General features: G+C 49.2%; 1 pseudogene; it reads left to right on the top strand.

The window, feature by feature from the left end:
• Positions 1–374: 374 nt before the first annotated feature.
• Positions 375–7,426, top strand: LOC116803165 (annotated as a pseudogene).
• The last annotated feature ends 1,027 nt before the right edge of the window (positions 7,427–8,453 follow it).

Raw genomic sequence — 8,453 nt, 5'->3', positions numbered from 1 at the left:
CGGGGGATTATGAGCATGTGTGCCGCGCAGGCCCATCAACATTGCAGCACCTCGGTCGCCGGGGATCGATTGTTGGTTGGGTCTCCAGATTGGCTGGGGTGGGGGCATTAGACACCGCCCACTAGCCACGCGCTTACGAGGTTAAGAACTCGTCGGGACTTATCATCCAAATTAGTCATCACGCTGTTTGCTTGCTTTCATATAAAAATTGCGTTCTAAATTCATTGGAAACGTGTTCTCGTATAAATTATAGTACCTTCTAAGAAAAAGAATTTGTTTATTTACAAAATTATATACTATTTCTAGTTTTAAGTGTATTGTTTTTTAAGAATGTGCACTAAAGTTCCCATTACCTTATTTTCGAATTGCAGGCAGCTCCACCGAATTGGCACCTTCGCTGCTGGGCATCTACGACACATTGACAAACAGCTTTGCCGCGGGGGGCGTGGCAGCTGCTCCCACTGCGACATCTCACGAATCGAAGGCATCCAGCAGCGGCGACTCGACGCCCAAGAGGAGCAACAGTAACTGCAGCAGCAGCAGCACTGGCTCATCGACTGGCAGCTGTTCGAGTGTCCCCACCAGCGATGACCAGTCTGCTAGCTACACGCTAGCCAGCTCCAGCACCCATTTGGGCCACCAGGAGCCGCCCGCTCCACTGGTGGTTGCGGGCCTGCGGGACGAACCGGATGGCGCTCAGTTGAGCAGGTTGGTGCAGCGCAGAGGCCAGGAGTCGCAGATCCACGGCAGCAGCAGCAGCATAGCCTCGAGTGGCAGCAGTCGACGGGGTAGCAACATCCGCATCCTTTCGCCCAATGTTCACAGGATCATCACGCATTCGGAAATTCAACCAGTGGAGGCGGTGTCCGCGGAGGCACTGAAACAGCATCAGCAGCAATCCCCGAGGAGTCCCATCCAGGGCAGGTATATAAAGACCGGTCATAGCGGAACACCACCTGCCGCTGGTTCCACACCCAAGCTGAAGCTCTCGCACATACCGCTGTCCAAGAACACCGGCAAGTTGTCCACCCAGTCTGGCAGCGAACTGGTGTCGACCTTCGATTCCAGCAACGAGTATTTGAACTCGGTGGCCTTCGCCGCTTTCGAGAAATCCAAGCCGCAGGACGAGGATCGGACACCAACGAACAAAACGGTACCAGGCACACCCTTCCATTTCGATGGGCATCCGTTTCAAGGGCGTAAACTAACCCTGCCGCGGTACGATTCCCAGCAGAGCATCAAGCTGATCGAAATGGAGCAGTTGGCGGCCACCAGTGCGCAACTGCTGCATGCCAAGCCCGCAACTCCCGGAACTCCGGCCACGCCCACTCCCAGTGCAACCAAAGCAAAGGAGTTCGTGTGCAGTGAGCCACTGAGTCCCGTGGATATAGTAGACACCATTAACTTCGATCTGGTTGCGCAGCATATGGAAAGATTGACTCTGGCGGATCCAGGAGACTTGGATCCAAGGGCGGAGCTAATAGAAGCGGTTAACAAAACACTGGTTAACAAGCCACTGGTCAGGAGCTCCTCCGCCGCATGTGCCTCCACGATCTGCAGTTCCCCGCTGCTGACCTATGCCCGCATCAAGAGTTTGGGCGCCAAGGCCAGCACTTTGGGCGGTGGAGTACCTATTAAGCTGCCCACTGCCGAACAGCTGGCTGAGCTGGAGGAGGCCAACAAGCTGTCTGCGGAGAGTCTGGACAGGCTCACCGATATCAAGCCCAAGTTTGCAGCTCGCCTAAGTGAGCTGGCCAGGCTGAACAATCGCCCGCTGTCCTCCTCCTCCATCTGCTCCACCTCCTCCAGTTCCAGTTCCGGCTCGGACCAACTGCTCAATGGAAAACTGATGGCCACTTCCTATTTGGCCAGCGTGGAAAGTCTGGCGGAGAGTGAGAACGAGCTGGGCGACCAACACCATCCACCGGCGATGAGTGTCCTCGAGAAAACCTGCCTGGAGATCGTGGACTCGGAACGAAGCTTCGTCGAGGATTTGGGTCAGGTCATCAAGGGGTACGTACTCCTCCAGACTTACTTTTCGTTCAAGCATCTGACATTGTATTATTTTAGGTACTTGTTAGACTGGAAGGAGCGTGCGTGCCTGCGCGTAGACGAATTGCAAATACTCTTCGCCAACATTGAAGAGATTTATGAATTCAACTCGATGCTTCTGCAGCGACTTATCAACACGGGAAGGGATCCTGGAGGATCGCAAGGTGCTTCATTGACCTGCGTGATGGCTTTGATGTGTACACAACCTACTGGTGAGTGGGTGGTAGAGTATATCGGTATATAATATCTCAACAAACCCCTGGGAGCAGTTTGAGTAATCCCTATAGATGGAATCCTGGTAACTTACCTAATATTTATTTAAGTGAATAATGATAGTGGCTTACTCCTAGTTGAGTATTCTGGGTGAGATCTCCGCTCTGGCTTCGCTTGGTCGCTCCATCTTCGATACTGTTTTTGTGACCATAGCCGTTTGCCAAGAACGGTAACGACGGCCAAAACGATCTCGATAGGCTAGGAGTTAGCTAGCAGCATGACACGAAACAAAACGACACAAAACGCCAGCGATGGTGATGTCGATGGCGATGCCGTCTCTTGGCAATCCAAGCACGCCATGTTCCATTTAAACGCGGACGTTTACCTGGCCGCGATGCCAATTTGGAGAGCGGGATGCGATGGCAGCGGTTTGATTTGTCGCCTCCAATGACACGCCGCATTCATCATCGTGCCTCCCACTGCCCAAACTGACCACACTGCTCCCAGCGACTGATTTGAAATTCAGATTTAATGCCGACCATGATGAAGACCTAAAGCACATGTCATAAATCCCGATTCCCCACAGCACAAGCTACCCGGAAGCCATATCGTTGCTGACCAAGTTGCTGCAGGCCACGCACACGTACTCTCTGCTCGCCTCCACGCAGAAGCTGCTCAACATCGCCTGCCCCTGGGGTCCTACCTCCTGAAGCCGGTGCAGCGCATCCTCAAGTACCATCTGCTGCTGGACGTAAGTGGGAAAAGTGGGTGACCCAAGTGACAGTCCTTAACCATATACTTTTCCATCCAAACAGAGCTTGCGCAAGCATTGCGATGTGAAGGAGGTGGTCGAGGCCCATGTGATCATGCGCCAGGTGGCGCACAACATTGACCAGGTGAAGCGAAAGCAGGAGCAGCAGAGTCGCGTCAAGGAGCTGTCCGGCATTCTGGACGGCTGGCTGGGACCAGGTGAGTGTGGGAGCCACTTAAGCCTCTTCCTGGGCCCCAAACTAAACTCTTTCCCTCACCCTCTATAGAGCTCACTGTTCTGGGAGAGCTGCGCCAAGAGGGCCTGCTGATGGAGCAGCATAACAAACAACGCCTGGTACTCCTATTCGCCACCATGCTGATCATCACAAGCAAAAGGAGGACGGACGCCTGCAGTTCAAGACTTACATTTCGGTGAGTTTGGAAGCTCCTCCGATCCATGAATTATCTTCGTAATGCACCAATCTTTCAGCAAAACATCTGATGCTGAGCGAGCACTTGCCCGGTGAACCGACCAGCTTCTATGTCATCCCCTTCGACGAACCGCGCCATCAAATCAAAACTGACGGCCCGGAATCGTGACCAGAAGCGCATCTGGACGCAGCACATCAAAAGGTGTCATGCTGGAGAAGCTAGACATTCCGATGCGCGCCAAGGAGCTGGTCTATCAGCTGGGCAACGAGGAAGGTTAGTGCTACCCACTTGGCTAACTTGGATAGCACGGCTTAGCCGCGACTTGGCTCTAGGGCTCTTGCTGTTTTAGTTTTTTTACTTTGTTTTACTTTTCGTTTTACCCCCTCTTCCCACCGTTTGTGTTGTGTTTTTTGTCATGTGGCCAAAACACTTAACGATTTGGATTGGGGACTGCACGAGATGATGAAGTGCCTAACAGTTATGCACATGCGGGTACTTGTTATAGTTAGGTAATGACTGTCGGCCTGGAAGAAGGAGAGCCACTCTGAGAAAAGTGCAGCGAAATCAAGTCTATATATTTATAAAAAATCTTTTCACTAACCTAAACTAATATCTGAGTAACTAATTGGATTGGATGGAAGTATAATCTAAAACCGTTTGTACAAGAATGAAGTGTCCGGTAATCGCAACATTTGGTATAATTGCTAAATAAGTCAGTAATACATGGATGAAATAAGAAAAATTTTCTCTCACTGCACTGTTAGTCGAGGCTCTCCTTAATCCCGACCACATGGATGACTTTCGCGCGGTGCACTTATGATTCGCACGCTCCAGCTGCGACCAAGTGACATAACCAAGTGGCAAGCGAGTCGCTAGCCTTTCGCCAAAATCGTGCCAGATCTGTCGACGCCTCGGCGGCGGACTGATTTATTACTTGGGAGCGATGTAGGCGCATTTTAATTGCGGACCTCGGGCGCCCACTTTCCTGGATCGTTAGGAGGTTTTGGCCCACAAACTACCGCGCTTTGTTGGTGTCCTACTTTAGTACTAATTCAAATTGATCTAACTCTACTCTACGAATTGCTATATGTTTACCGTTGTAGTACTACCAGAGATGCATTCTAAAACTAAACACCCCAAAACAAAGAAACGAAAAAACTTTGACTAGTGCTTAAGGCGTTCTAAGGCTAAATCCCCACACCCAGAGACTGATAACCCACCAAAAAAAAAACAAATAAAATCCGATCAGACAGAAAATAAGGGCTAAATAGACAACTGTAAGCCCCCGTACATCTAGTTGTTAAACATGCTAATCGTAATCGTAGTCTTCGCTAAATGTAACTCTGGTGTCCGAAGAGCGTAGTAAGTATTGCGAGAACCGTACTTGGATTGCTAGCTTTAATTGGCCTTCTAACTCGAACGGGGTCTGTGTTTTGTTTGCATGCATCCTAACCCCAAACACATAATCGTACTGAGAACGCCACGTACTACTAACCAGCACTAACTAATCAATCAATTCCAAAAAGACCGCATGATCTACAGCTGACTGATATCTTAGAATGCATTCTCACTGGTGTTTGTTTTTCGCTCACAATCCCCCACCACCACTCACCCCACCGCTTATCATTGCCTGTGAACCACTTAATCAGATCATGACTAATGGATTGTCCTTAAACGCAGATCGCACGCCAGATCGCAGCACATGGAAGTGGAGCCTTCACTCGGGAAGTAACTCGACTCCAACTTACCTGGAGCGAAGGAACGCATGCCGGAGGAGTGAGATACGCCAGCGGAACTCAAAGTTCAAGCGGAAGACGGTGGCCAACTCCAGTTCCTTCGACAGTTTCAATGAGTCCTTGGAGCAGGAGGAGGAATCGGTTAGCCAGGCGAAGCCCTCGAAGCCTCTGGCCAGAAATAATAGCCTGGACGATACTGCTCTGCAGAAACTTGCTGCTGCAATGAGATATCGCAAAAGAGATGCTGCGGTGAAGGAGGAGACGAAGACGCCGGTGAAGGAGCCTTGTAAGTGCGACCAGGATGCGAAACAGGATGAGCGGATAGAACCGTGTTCCTGCATTCTGCGGGATCAGCGCAGTCGCAGTGCCAAGTCACATTCGCCCGTCTTCAGTTACAAGGCACTCAAGGAGCGCAGTAAGTCGGTTCCCCGGATCGGAGGCTTTAGCTTGGACGAGGAGGCTGAGAGGGAACGGGAACAAGACGAGGATAGCGCAGCCTCTTTGAGGGAAGCAAGCCCGATCTCACCGAGCGCAAGACCAAGGGGAAGGGATTCTTTGAAGTCAAGCAATACAACCACAAGACGATGCCCAAAAAGATAGCCAATTTGAAGAAGCAACGAAGTAGCACCACCAAGAGCTGCTCCAGGTTCTACATGGATCTCAGCGAATTCGATAGCAGTAGTTCGACTGTACTGAAGATAACCGAGTCCACCGAAGAGCTGCGTCCAGATGGGGAAATCGAACTGGCCCAAGAAGCCGCCACACTGGATGAGTCCACGCAGGATCAGTATTACAGCCCAGAACACGAGACGGAACTGCTCTCCCCAGCAGAGAAGTCAAAGCGAGATGCACAGATTGTCCTTGATTTGCTAAAGAACAACAAGGAATTTGAGAGGATCTACAACAAGCAACAGAAGAGGCGCGAAAGTCCAGTGAGTCCCGTGAGTCCCGATATAAGTCGTGGACCCATTCTGCCGCCTCCGCGTCCACCGTCGAGATCTCCACCACCTTTGGAACTGGATGAGCAGGAGAAGAAACCACTCGAAGAGGTTGATTCAGTGAGCGAGGAGCCCATTTACGAGACTCTGCTGCGCAATGTCCACGTGCCTTACAAATTCTCACCGGTGCTGGGGCGAGCCAAGTCCTCGCAGATGCTGAAGAAGCGATCAAAGAATGCTCCCGCAGCCTCACGACCGGAATCAGATTACGTGACCCTAGTCTACTCACCCGAAGGAGTTCTGCAGCGAGTGGGCGAGGAGGTAGTGCAGAGAGATAGTTGCAGTTCCTCCACCACTTCGACATCCTCAAATGGATCGGAGTCCACGCTGAAACGAGACAGCCAGAGCACAGTGATAAATCTTTTGATGGAGGCGGTGCAAGAGCACGGATCGCGTCCCTTGCCGAAGAACTCAGTTTCGGGATCGGAGAGTTCGCTGCTGCCACGGGCTCTGAAGTCCATAGACAATCTGAGCATGGCCTTCGGACGCTCCAACCGACCGCCGGAACGCCGGGTTTCCGATGTGACCGAGATGTGCCGTCAGAGTGTGCTGCATCGCCAGGGCAGCGAGGCGGTGGGTGAGAGGATGGCCCATGTGGACTACGCTGATCCCAAGGCTCTATTTGGACGGGGGGTCCTGAACCACTCGGAACGAGACTCGGTCCTCTCACTGACCTCCTCCTCCACCGACAGCATGTGCGAGCAGCAGCGCAAGAGATCCGGCGTGGATTCGCCAGGCGCCACCTTCGAGTACGAGCAGCATGTGGAGGATAGCCTTGAGAATGATTTCCGCGACTCGGCCATTTACAGCGATGACAACGAGAAGCGTTCCGGGGTCTACGATGTCCATCTACGCCGCCCCAGTAGTCCGCCTCCACCACCGCCTCCGCTGGGACCGCGTCCCCATCAGCCGCCACAGATTGCGCCGAAGCCTCCCAAGGATCAGCTCATCCAGCAGCGATCGGGCGTAATCGTCTGCCAGTCGGCCTCCCGCAGCTGGGTGCTCCAGCAGATCGAGAACTTCAACAAGTAGAGTATCCTAGTGATGCACAGACGAGCCGTTGTACACGACCCATTGCCATAAATGAAATTCCTTTATTATTTCTACATGTACATAGTTATAAGTGTCTGATACACACTTTTTATGCAATGCTAATCTTAGATAATATTAGTCGACTGTTTTATATTTAGAGCTTAGTTGCATAACCGCAGAGTCATTTAATAAAGTTCGTAATCAATTTGAAAATTTAATGCTCTTTAACTTTCAATACATATTCATTAATTTTGTTTTGGGACAAAAAGGTTTATAAGTAACAGCGAATTTAAAACGTTTTAAAATAACATTTCTTGCAGCGTACTTTTACAGCGCTGTTACACAAGACTACATGTTAACATATTTCATATTATTTGACACAATAACATGTCAAATGGTAACCCAAGCAGCTACTAAAAAGCTGTCAAATGTATTTTACTTTGATGTAAAATTTTGCTTACATCAAAAAACAGTTTTCACCTTTTACAAAAATGGTCGAAAAGCTTTTTTCATAATAAACGTTAAAAACTGACCAAAGGTATGCAACTGTAAATAAACATTTAGGAACAATATTAACTGCCGAAAGGTAAGCACTAAAAATTTTCCAAACATAAGTTAAAAACCAAAATAAGTTAAATCCTTAAGGTAAGCCTCTGTGACTCTTATTTAAGATTTTGATTTGATTGTTATAAATACCTTAATGACTATAGATGTACTATACCTTTTATCGTGAGCTTTTTATATTAAATATTTAATTACAGTTAAATCAATGCTCTTTCTTTAATTATTCAAGCTTATTTTAAATCCTATTTATTCTAAATCAGTATTTTGCAAACTCTCTCCTATTCTTCGAAATCATGACTAGTATGAGAAAATTATCATAATTTAAACTCATTTGAATGTTAATCCTGTTACCTGCTAAATGGTCTGATTGACAATCACTCGCCTGATAATTACGACAAAATAAAATTTATAATTCAAATGCAAGGAACGGTCAGACAAGTTCCATGACGTAATCCACTTATACAGTTCGGAATATTTTTGGGTGAAATATACGGCTGTGCAGCAGCTCTCCACTGATTATGCACACTTTGACCATTTCTCTGGAGGTTCCGCCATTGAACAATAATGAAAATCAGGCTGCCATGTGCCATTGGCGACCGTTAACGTAATCTGCCGGAAAATTAAATGCGATGTGTATCCCCACTCAAGTGCACACATATCAACAGTGTCAACACGG

The sequence above is a fragment of the Drosophila sechellia genome, unplaced genomic scaffold, assembly GCF_004382195.2.
Source record: "Drosophila sechellia strain sech25 unplaced genomic scaffold, ASM438219v1 U_3, whole genome shotgun sequence".
NCBI lineage: Eukaryota > Metazoa > Arthropoda > Insecta > Diptera > Drosophilidae > Drosophila > Drosophila sechellia.
This window is presented reverse-complemented; position numbering and strand designations above follow the sequence as displayed.